An 11,802-nucleotide genomic window follows, 5' to 3' on the forward strand; every position below is an offset into this window, starting at 1 on the left:
TATGATATTTTCTACATCTGAGTCAGAGTGGGAAATTGTCCAGTTTAATAAAGCCAAAGAAATTAAACAAATCTTATACTTAACTTTCTAATAAGATAAAAAACTATTATTGCACTTAAGCAATATTAATTAAAAAGCCATATATGATGGCCTTTTGGAATTCTAAATACATTTGCAAGTAAGGATGAGGTAAGTTTGTGAAGTGAATTAATCAATGCCATCGTTCTATACCTTACCAAGCTCCTATAGCACTCATTTCACATCTCTGAGCCTTAGTTTTCTTATCTGTAAAATGAATGGGTTGAACTAAATGATCTTTCGAGTCCCTTCCACTTCCAGAGCCAATAAAACTTGTACCATACTTGGTATACTGTAATGCACAGATCAGTCAATACATGTTTGCTGAATTTGACTTAATGTGACTATAAATTACTTTGATGCTGTTGTTGCTCATTGTTTTTGCTCAATCAGAATGTAAGCTTCTTTAAGAAGGTACTCTGTTTAATTTCTTTAGGGGCCAAACTTCAAAATCAGCCCAGCCACCACATAAATTACCGGAAAGCTGGACAAATGGGGTTTTTAGTTATTGATGGTTAATGAATCAATGTAGTTAAACTGGTAATACCTGCAGAATCAAGGGACAAGAAAAGAATGCTTTGTATGACTACCATTCATTGTAAAACATCATAGAATTTTTTTTCATTGGAAGAGAACTTGATATAATTTACAACTCTCGTTTTTCGCTTGGGGACACTGTAGTTCAGGGGGAATGAAGTTATTTGCCCAAGGTCACTTTCTAGACACTAATAAAACATAAAATACTTAGTGCTTACACAATTTAAATTTACCCTATACTCCCACTCCCCACCCCAAAACCACAGGAAAAAAGAGTTTATAATCCTAAAGACAAAAAACAGTGATTCGCACATTGGAAGTTTAATGCCCTTTTAGTTGATATGATACAAACACACATTCGATTGATTACCAAAGCCAGGTTGCTTCAAAGATGACATGTCAGAAGAAGACCACTCACTACTGAAAAGTCACTGGCAAATATTCCCTAAAATAAATCATATGGAAAAATGCAGACGTCCTGAAAGAAACATGAATTAGGTTATAGCACTAAATATTACCACATTAAGTAAACTTACTTTACAGTGTCAGTAGGATGGATCATAACCTAAATAATTTCTGTAAAATAAAATGGATGGAATGTATGAGTGTGTCTGAGTGTGTATACCATTAAATTTCAATAGTCCTACTATTTTATCATGTCATTTTTACAGGGTTAGTGCACAAAGATACTAGGAAGAGAATATAATGCTGATGGCCAATTAATTGATAAACTTATTTGAATAAATTCATCTTTGAGATTTTTATTTTCTAATCCAAGAAGCATTGTTTTTTATTTTACATTCAGAATTTTGATAAAATATACTCAAAAAAATAAGAAAGGTAAGGCAGGTGTTGGGAAAAACCCTGGTTTGCAGACTGAAGATCAACATTCCTATACAGACTTTCCCTTTTAGTAATTGGAAAGCTTTGGGGGACTCACTTAACCTCTCTGACCTTCAGCTTTCACATTCATAAAATAGATATAACTATGCCTTCTTTTTTATACCAAAAGCTTTTATGAGACTAAAATAACATAATGACTTTTTAAATGATATAAAAATATAGAATATTGTACAAACTAAAGGTGTTAAACTAGAAGAATGCATCAAAACAAAAGTATGACAGAAAACTACTTAAACATTTGTTTTCATTTCATTATGATAGTAACTGAATTGTAAAATCAGTTCAAATCTCTATTTGCACTTCAGTTATTTAAAATGTAAAAACAATTGTCTTCAGATTGTTTAATTAAAATCTATTAGCAAATTAGTTTACTATAGTCAGGCAGTACAACAAATTAGATTATTAAAGCAGTTTTTACTGAACAGATAAAAACTCTCTCAGAATTTCTTCTTTACCTTTTCTATTTTTCTTTCCTCTTTCTGTTTTCTCAAATCTACATGTTCAAGAAGAGCACATTAGGCAGAAAAATAATTCTTGCAGATTTGGGCTGGAAATGACAACTATAGCCATTGTCACTCTTAGTTTCAAAATTTATTCTACTGATCTCACTCTTATTTGATGCTTAACACATTAGAGGCTATAACAGGGCCAGATTAAATCCTTCAACAATTGAGATACTTCAAAGTGCAAAATTTAATAGACCCTGGTGACATAGTGGTTAACAGGTAAGGCTGTTAACCAAAAGGCGCTGCTTGGAAACCGTATGGGGCAGTTCTACTCTGTTCTATAGGGTCACTATGAGTCAGAATCGACTCGGTGGCAACGGGTGTATGATTTCTGGCAAGTCACCCTTCTAACTCAAAAACGATAATTGAAAAAGGCTGCCTTTTCCCAATTTATATTTTTACTGTTTGATAATTAGAATGTATTCTTTCTACAATCTAAACAAACCTCAAAAGACACTTTTCACCTGAAAATAGCTTTCTCTATGTGATAAACCTGTGCTTTACAATTAATGTTGCACAGGGCAGAAATCTTGAGGGACTATGGCATATAGTCATTTGATGTATTTGCCTAACAACAGATGACCACATTTTAGGGATGCCGCCTTCCTGATGAAATTCTACTGAATAATAACATCATTTTTAAATATGATTAGATTAATTTAAACATTTCAAGCCAATCTAGAATATATAGGCATCTTACCTAAGGATTCTTCATTCTGGATACTGAATGATCAATAAAGTCTTCAGATATTAGAACTCTGCTCAGATAATGACATGTGATTTGGAATGTTATACTATAATGTCAATCCAATTAAATGTACTTATATATTTTGTTTTCCCCAAAGTTACAATTTATAATATGTCAGCAATGAAAGAATGTATCATCTATTTTTACTGGCATCCTCTTTCTTCCCTCCCCAATTCCCAATGATACTGAGTCAACCTCACTGAATGTGGAGATATGGGCGATGTGAGAATTGCCTTTTTTGCACCAAAAAAAAAGAAAAAAGGAACTTTCTAAGAATACAGTAAAAATCAAGGGTTTCTTTGCCTTTGAAGATCAAGATGGTAAATGTGTGCGTTGGTATGAACACACATTGACAAAGGTCTTGAAATCCTGTGTGTGGGGTGGGGGAAGATATTCTCTCAAAATATTTAAACTTGAGCCACTATGATAAACCCACAGTGCAAAAGAGTAGGGAATAAAAATAAGAAAGAAATTTTTACTGAAAACATAAAAGGAATGACCCAAGGGAAAAGAACATGGGATGCGATGCTGAGAAACAGTGTCAGGACTGTGCAATGAGAAATTCAGAAATGTTGGAAATACTCCCCAACGTACAATATTTGAATCCCTAGGTGTAACCAAAAGAAAACAGGCATCCATAGACATAATAAAAAATATAACAAATCTGAGGAATTCCACTATAAATTTTGTTTGAAATAAAACAGCAAAAGACACACACAGACAGCAAGAAACCTTCTTGGCCAGAAAACTTGACAAATCTGTAATGGAGCTTTGAAGGAGGGTTTCTTCCTTTTCTGTAGCTTCTTTGAGGTCACTGAAGGGGAGGAGAGTCCAAGGTAGGTAGTGGGAAGGAAGAAGTAAAGGGAGGATTAGTGGAGTAAGGCCACCTGCAGGTTAGTAATGGGGGGGGGGCGGAGCGGGGGAGGGAGAGGTGAAACAACTGATGTGAAGAGGGAAAAGCAGAGAGATCAAGGTGCTTTCTAGTGCCTAAGTCGGGAAAGCCCAAGATTAAGTGATACAAACTGGTGGAAGAAAGAGAGAGAGTTGAAGTGGATAAGGGTGGGTGAAATGATTTAGGGCATAGAGATGAAACAGGGATATGTGTGGAAAAAGGGGAGGGAGACACATGTGTTTGCAAACGGCCAAAAGGGAGTGAGTCTCCCCAGAACAAAATGGAATTACTCTAATGGTGGAAGATTGGGAATTTGAAAGATTAGGTAGGGAAAGTGAGACGAGTTAAAAGAAAAGTGGGCAGATGATCATGTATTAAAGAAAACTTTTCTTCCCCAAAGTAACATTCTTTGTTATCCTAGTTCTACTGATTTAATTTAGGCCTTCTTCATTCCTTTGTCCTCTTTTCTGGATATTATAAAATCTTCTTCATTTATTTGCATCCATTCTTTATTCAAGTCCATTAGTTTACTCAGTCATTCATTTAAAAAACAAAACAACAAAAAATATTCCTATGGTGTGCCAGCTACTGCCCAATTTTGTCATCCTTTTTTTTTTTTAAGCGAATCTGCTTGAAAAGCCATCAAAGGTGTCCCATTCTACAAAACACAGGATTCTTCTTAATTCCATAGCTAATTATTCTGTGTCTGGCATGCCCTTCCAAGTCTACTTCTTGGCTAGCCATTGCCTAGGCATGCCTATTTTTCAAAGCCTGAGAGACACCTTCTTTAAGAATCTTTTCTTAACCTCTTAGGAAAAATTAATTTAATTAATTTATTAACTTATCCCTCCATTATGCTCTTCTCGCCTCAAAGAGAACCATGGTCACGTTTTCCTATTTTGTATTCTTGGAGCATAGCACATTGTCTGGCACAGTAGATGACTAATATGTTTGAAGATAGTTTGGTGAATAAATAAACATATGGCACCTCTTTTAAAATATGTGAAACAAGATTATTGGAGAAAACCAGCTCACAAGTTTTTATTTTCTGAATAGTTTCCTTTACCACTAATAAAAAATGTGGCAACTATATATATTTCATAAATGTAGCTCAAAGCTGGTGGTTTATATAAAGTCTCCTTGTTGTGTGTCTTCCCTTCCCTCCTCCAAGAATTTTATAAATCTTGGCTAAAGACTGTTGTAGACTGCTTGCACAGAGAAAAGGAGAATTTTCTACTTTCTAAATTCCTTACCAGATTTCTTCCTGCCACCAGCAGCCTGGAAGCTATCAGGAATTTCTATCTTGCAAAAAACAAAGTTTTGAATAAGAAGAGAAGAAATGGTGTGAAATCTGCAATCCCTTTGGCCAGGGTTCCCAGCTGCTGAAACCCAACAATGCTTGGGCGTCCGTCAGAATCACATTTGGATGACAAAAAGGAAAAAAGCCTCCTTCCAACCCTCAGCAAATGATTGAGCTCTAGAAAATGGACATGTCTTTATGCTCGGTCTGCGTTTTCTCCCCATTCCTGTATTTCAACAGAACAGCAACTAAGTTTTCTGCCAGCGATATATCAAGTTAGGGAAGCCTTCCATCAAAGGGTGGTGAAGAGGATTCCATTTACAAAACGGAAGAATTCTTTGCTCCTGCTCCCCTTCCCCCAAATCTCCCACTTGCTTCCAAACCTTGATACTGAAACTAAGCAGTTTGTATTGTATTTAATTTCCTTTGGAAGGTAACTCAGTCCAGAGGCTCCAGTTGCCTCCCCACTCCCTGCCTCTTTCCTTCTTGCCCTATGCAACCTTCTTCAACTGCGCGCTGCGCCTTTTTTCTTTGAGTTAAAAGAAAGAACATCCCGCAATCAGGGTAAACTGATTAGCCTCAAATTCTGGAAAGCAAGGGTTTACTCGTTAAGTCTCGAAGGGCAAGCTCAGAAGGGACGCTGCAGCGGGCTTCGGTCTTGTAATATCCTATTCCTGAATCTTCCCAATTTGGCGCGCCGGCCTCGGGAAGTGTCTGCGCAGCCGTATCATAAAGAGCACGGTAGCCTCTCCCCTGCGGCAGCAGTTTCTAGAGCCTTTCTCTCCGCAATCCCCAATTTCCAGGCCCTCCTTCAGTTAAGGGGACCTCCCCATACACTTCCTTCGCCTTCGATTACCCCACCCTCTACCGCATCATAGCTTTGGGAAGCCGATCCTCCCCACCTTCTAGGGTGCTTGCTCTGTTAAAGGGAACGAGACAGCCAAGGTATTTTAAAGACGTCGGTCTTCACATCCCCCTGCCTCATCAACTGGGGAGAGGAAAAACAGCAGAAATTTTACAGTGGTAACTATTATTATTGTATCTAAAGTAGTTGCCCCCTAAAATGCTGCTAAATAAGTAAACTGACCGTGAATAGTGAACCTACGAACTGAAAAGAGGAGAAAATCAGGAGCGAGGGAAAGGGAAAGGAAAGACCTCAAATCTGGGTTTGATCCCCGGGGTTTAAAACCGGCAGCGGCCCGGCCTGCAGTGGCCTACCCCGCCCCCCGGCGCCAACGCGCGCCTCTAGGGAGCGGGTTAGCTGGAAGGAGGGGCCGAGAGCGAGAGCGCGGGAAGAAGGCCGAAGGGAAGCGAGGGCGGCTGCGCGCAGGGAGCGCGCGGGGCAGGCCGCTCGCGCTCCCAGCCCGTGGGACCCTCCACGCGGCCTCCTCTCGGCCACCTTTACCTCGCAGGGCCTGACATCATTGCCAGAAGGAGGGGCTGTCCGAGCGAAGGAGACTGGAGAACTGGGTTCTCGGGCCTCGCTGGGGGAGGCGCTCCCTCGCCGCTTGGCAATCGCAGCGCCGTGGCAGTGGCGGCTGGTGGGCTGCGCGCGGCAGTTCTTAATTTAGCAGAAAGAGAAAGGGATCTTTAGACCTCAGCGTGTCCATCTGTCGGTCCATTCCTCAAAACCGCCCGCACACCATCCGCGCTTCCTCGGATGAGCCAGACAAAGACAAGAAAACTGGAAACGTGTATATACTATGACTTCGGCTTGTTTTCAAACCTTCCTACACACACACAGACCACACCACACACACAGGAAAGGGCAGCCCTGGGGCCGAGACTCCTGCCGTGATTGTGCGAGTTTGTTTCAAACAAGATTAAGAGTGGAATTCCATTTATTCTTTACCAAGTTCTGAAGGTGCCCGCAAGTACCTTTTTTTTTTCAATCACACCTGTTTCACCTTGGAGTGGGGGATGCGCTTTAGTCATAAAGCACCACTACATTTTTGGATGTTATGCTCGGTGTACGGAATTCTGCTCCGCACGCTCCTCAGGTTTTTCGTTGCTGCAGCCCTAAGAGCACACAAGGGACTCCCCTGATCCCATCGCCCCCTCCCTATATTTTCTGCCCCTCTCCCAGTCTATGCTGATTTTCAAACACTTTTATTAAACACACATCTCCCATTCCTACAGAAACAGCGCCTGGGCTAGGTTGAAATCCCACCTTGAAATTTTTTTTTTTTTCATTTATAATTTGTCCTAGCCCCTCTTCTCTCCCGTCTTTGCTTTGTGGATATGTGCCGCAGTGGCGCAAGTTTGATTCCCAGCCCCCGAGCCAACATTTTGGAAGGGCACCCCGTTCGGAGACGCGAGGGCCCCGCCCGCAGGCGCGCGCGCGCACACACGCACTCCAGCGCCCCGCACCCCAAACCGCAAATGCGGCCAAAGCAGCGAAGCACGGGCTAAATCATTCTGGAAGGAAAGGGGCCCTAAAAAAAAAAAAAAGAAAAAGTGACCTTTTTTTTTCTTTTTCTTTTTTGCGAGAGGGGACAGGCTACTCAATTTTCGACTAAGAGCCGATATGCAAGTCGCGTCTCCAACCCAGGGCCGACTACCGCTCAGCTCTTCTAAAGTCAAAGAACCCATTAGCGACTACTCGCTTTTCAAAAGTCACCTTTTCCAACGACACTCTTAGTAAGAGGCATTCGTTTTCGGGAAAGGAGCTGTTTTACGGCTACGCGCTTTAAAAAAAAAAAATTGGGGCGATGTGGACTTTTTTTTTGGTTCTATCTTAGCGTCGTGTATTTATGGGATAGGTAGGCTTTTTTTTTTTTTTTTTTTTTTGCTAAGGGATTAAAAGTAATTTTCTTAGAGAAAGAGGAACCCCCTTTTTATTTCACCTACACTTAAAACGTCATTTATAAGAAAAGGGTGCCGTTTTTAGACTACGCGGTTATAAGTTGTTGTTTTTTTTTTTTTTTTTTAATGATAGGCAGAATTTTCCACACCTTCCAGCTCCACACCCAGCAGGTGCTGGCTGAGCACAGCCCCAGATGTAGGACGGGAAGGAGGAGCGGGGAAGCTAGCGCCAGGAGGAATGGCCCGGGGGCCCTGCGCGCCACGAGGCTCACTTCGATCTCCTCCGCTCTGCGCCAAGGGTCGGACCCCGGAAGGGAAGCATCGGCCCGGCCGGGCTCCGAATCGGTAACTCCCAGAGAGAGGAGCGCCGCGGAGCCGGGCGCACGAGGTCTGGGCGGACGCTTGGCTCAGGGTATTGCCCCTCAATTCGGACCGCTCCACCAGATTAGCCCGTGACTCTGGGGCGTGATTTTTTTCAGCACCTGCCTCAGTCTTAGAGTTTCAGCCTCGCTGAAGCTGGCTGTATCCGTTAAAGTGAGACCTTTTTGCATGGCCAATATCGGGAAAATTCATGCGCGGACACTTTTCTGACAAAAGTGAGTTTTCGCAAAGTAAGCAAGCCGAGCGGTGGCAGGGCCGAAAAGATATTCTATCTGCGCGCACCTCCGGGACTTGCTTTTTCTCTTACTTCCAGGTAAGACAAGGGGGTGGGGGAGGACACCAGAAGGGTCTGAAACTACTCCGTTGTCATAGTCCAGACCCCAGGCAGCAGGAAACCTCCGCGCACTAAGTGCGGTACGCACGCCTCACACACCGCTCTCGGTTCTGGCACCCGGACCGGATACTTACCTAGTGAACGAAGCCTCTTGAGTAGAATGGGGTGGTAAGTGTAAGGGAGAAAAGGCTTCCGCCAGCTCCACGGCGACTGCGATTGCTGTAGCGGGCTCTTCCGCCACAGCTCGCAGTCCGCGGAGCAGCTGGAGTCGTGGAGGCTGTTTCTGAGGCTGTTCGAACCGCCCGGGGTGCCTGGGCTGCCTGTGTCGCCTGTATCGCCGCTGCCGCTGTCGCTGCCACTCTGCGCACTCTGTTCCGCTCGCCTTCCGCTTTGCCGTGCGGGCCGCTGCGTTCAGCTCGGGCTCACGGCTCCTCCCGCCCTGACAGTTCGCCGACTGCAAGGAGCCAGTGCCGAGCCAGCCGTTTTCAATGGCGAGGGGGAGGGACTAGAAAGCGGGGGAGAAGGGGGAAGGAAGGGGGATGAGCGAGTGGAGGGCGGGGGGAGAGAAGTGAACCAGTGCCCGGGCCGCCTGCTGGGAGGGGAGGGGATGGCTCAGCACCAACTGCCGGGTACCCCCTTCTGGTCCCCACTCCCGCACCCCACATCCCCCACCGTGCCGGGGGCGCCCCCACCCCGCTGACTGGGAACCGGGGGAGAAGGGCGGGGGAGAGATGGAGGTAATCTTAGGAAGTTACTGCTCGCCGCCCTAAGAAGGCGGCCGAACGCGTGCTGGCGGCACAATCGCGTGTGGGACCCGCTGCTGGGGAAAACGCGCCGCTTTCTGGCAGCCCGCTTTTCCGAGCAAAAACGAGGGCATGCATCGCTCCCTTCGGTCTCCTGCTCGCGCCTCTCTTAAGCTTCCCGTTAAGTTTAACTCATTCACATTATCTTCCAGAAGTTTTATTTTTCTTCTTATGTGTGCTTTTCTCGCGATCGCGCTGGCCGCCGTGACTCCATCTAGAGCATAAGCATTCAGCAGCATCATTTTCTCATACAAAGAATACTTAAGACACACTAGTGGAAGTAGAGGCAGGAGCCCGGCAAAGCCCACAGTTGAAGCCCAGAGGCTGTGTCTGCATATATCACTCTCAACGCGAGCGGGGTCTGGTACCTCAGCGGCCTCTCTGGTTGAACATCTGGGAGTGGGGGAGGGGTGAAGAGGAGCTCTTGTGTTTTGGCTATACAGCAAAGCAAGTACGAGTGAGTGAGCTTCAGCAGGTCGGGTGGCTTTGGTGATGTCCAGCCGCGTCGCTGCCGAAGACCGGGCTGCATCGCGGGAGTGGGCAGCGCATTTCTGAGGTAGGGAAAAATGCAAGAGAGGGAGGAACCCAGCCCAGAGCCGCAAGGCTGGTGCTTGCCAGCGCGCTCCGGACTAACTAGTTGGCGACGCTCTGGCAGGCATCAGGGTGCCGGGTCTCCAAAAACCACTAAACGACCAGGAGCTATTTGGCTGATTTATGGCTCGGATGGGTCGCAAGTATCAAGAAGAAGGAGCTAATTCCCCGGTCCCAGGCGTGGGATTAAAAACAAGCATTAACAACGAAAAACCTCCCCAGGTCTACTCTGATTCTCTCTCCCAGGAGCAGGTCCTTAAATTTGCCCAGAGTCCAGAAAATGAGCCAGGTGAATTCTCTAAATTTCTCTCGAGAAAGGTGTGCCATTTTAAGGAAGAAATACGCTTTCCATGTGTGTAATCATGACACCATGATTAACCAAAAAATTTATTTCCAGTGCTCTGCCTTGTTTTTAGAAGGAGGATCTCTTTCCTGACAAAAAGTAGATGTCTTCAGATGCGAAGAGTACATTATCCATTTTTATATTTTGTCTATTGAATGGAAGGGGAAATGGCATCTGCATAGAAATAGAACGTCAAGAGGGGAAAATAAAGCTTTTTCATTTATTTTAAGTTGATTTTAGCTAATAGCTCCTTCATGGAAAATTTTTTATTGAAGGGCCAAATCTTTATGACTTCTTTTCCAGTATGTCCTTCTCCGTTTTCAAAACTGCCTTATTTCCAATTTCTGATATTTTAAAGGTTAAAACCTTAGTTAAAATAATCCTCACAAGATTTTTTTCCCCACTTTTGCTTTCTTTTACACATAAAACCATTACTGGGGGGACCGTCAGCATCGCAATTCAGTGCAGTCTGCATAAAATTAAGGAAGTATTTGCTTGCATAGGTCTGGGGAGACACTTTACTATTACACTTCACTCCTCTAACTCTGCTTCCATTATTCACAGTATCCCACACATGCATTGTCCTATCCATGGGAGCTAGGAAATGTCGGGGAGATGGAATCAGAAGCTGTCAAATAGTTACAGCTCTGACTCTTGGGGTTTGCGCTACTGGATGACACTCTGTCATAGGGGATGGCAGGAACTCAATGAAAATAAAATCACTGATTGATCCAGGACAGTGTGGCAAAGCCATGCTATGGAGGTATTCTCAGAGCACTAATAATCATTTGAAATGTTTGAATTAGACACCTGTTAATTGATTTCTTATAATTTTCATCTAAACCTGAAGTAGAGGGAGAGAACTATTCAGTGTCCATTGTTTGGTATTTAAAGTCATCATGACAGACTCGTGAGGTTAAAGTTATTATTCACAATTCCTTATTAAACAGAAACTCATAAAGGACAGGTAATCTGTACAAGGCCATGAAGCTAAAGAGAGACAGACTCAAGATTTCCATTCAGGGGTGTATAACTCCTAAATTCAGCTGTGTGGTTGCTTTATAGTTAATCTGGATTTTTCTGTGATCTAGAGGAAAGCTTTTAGTTTTAGTGTATAATCCAAAATAAGATGATCTGTGTAGAGTAGAAACATTACTTACAGACCAAGGAGACTCTAGTAGTTGAACTAAGTAACGCAGAAAATCATCTTAGAAATCCAATTTATTGATAAGATGGACAGAAATCCACATCTGAAAAAAAGATTTTTATTTCCATTTTCTCTGCTTCTATGTTGTGTCTGATGGTGGCACCAATGAGCAATGAAATAACTAAAAGCCAGGACACCTTGCAAAAGCTTTCCACACTCTTAACTTTAAAAGGAGTAATGAGGATGCTGCTCTGCTTACTTACAGAGAGGAGGACTCCTCTTTATTGAATGTCTTTTATGGAACATCTGTGTTATATACATTGTCCTGTTAATCCCCACAACCATTCTGTGAGATAGATATTATTAGCCTCATTTTTCTTTTAATAAATGAGAAACAGAGACTCAGAGACAAGGTAAAAAGCCCAAGATTATAT

At 43.3% G+C, this 11,802-nt stretch overlaps 1 protein-coding gene across 1 annotated transcript in view; it reads right to left on the reverse strand.

The window, feature by feature from the left end:
* PCDH11X (protocadherin 11 X-linked) overlaps positions 1–8,832 on the reverse strand; it is a 944,132-nt gene extending 935,300 nt beyond the window's left edge. The window contains exons 1-3 of the mRNA XM_004377548.3: positions 8,615–8,832; positions 6,667–6,671; positions 6,561–6,619 (exon numbers count right to left, since the gene is read on the reverse strand). The gene's annotated coding sequence lies outside the window, so the exon portion shown is untranslated. The remainder of the gene's footprint in view (positions 1–6,560; positions 6,620–6,666; positions 6,672–8,614) is intronic.
* Positions 8,833–11,802: the final 2,970 nt, after the last annotated feature.

The sequence above is a fragment of the Trichechus manatus genome, unplaced genomic scaffold (assembly GCF_000243295.1).
Source record: "Trichechus manatus latirostris isolate Lorelei unplaced genomic scaffold, TriManLat1.0 scaffold00051, whole genome shotgun sequence".
In the NCBI taxonomy this organism is placed as follows: domain Eukaryota; kingdom Metazoa; phylum Chordata; class Mammalia; order Sirenia; family Trichechidae; genus Trichechus; species Trichechus manatus.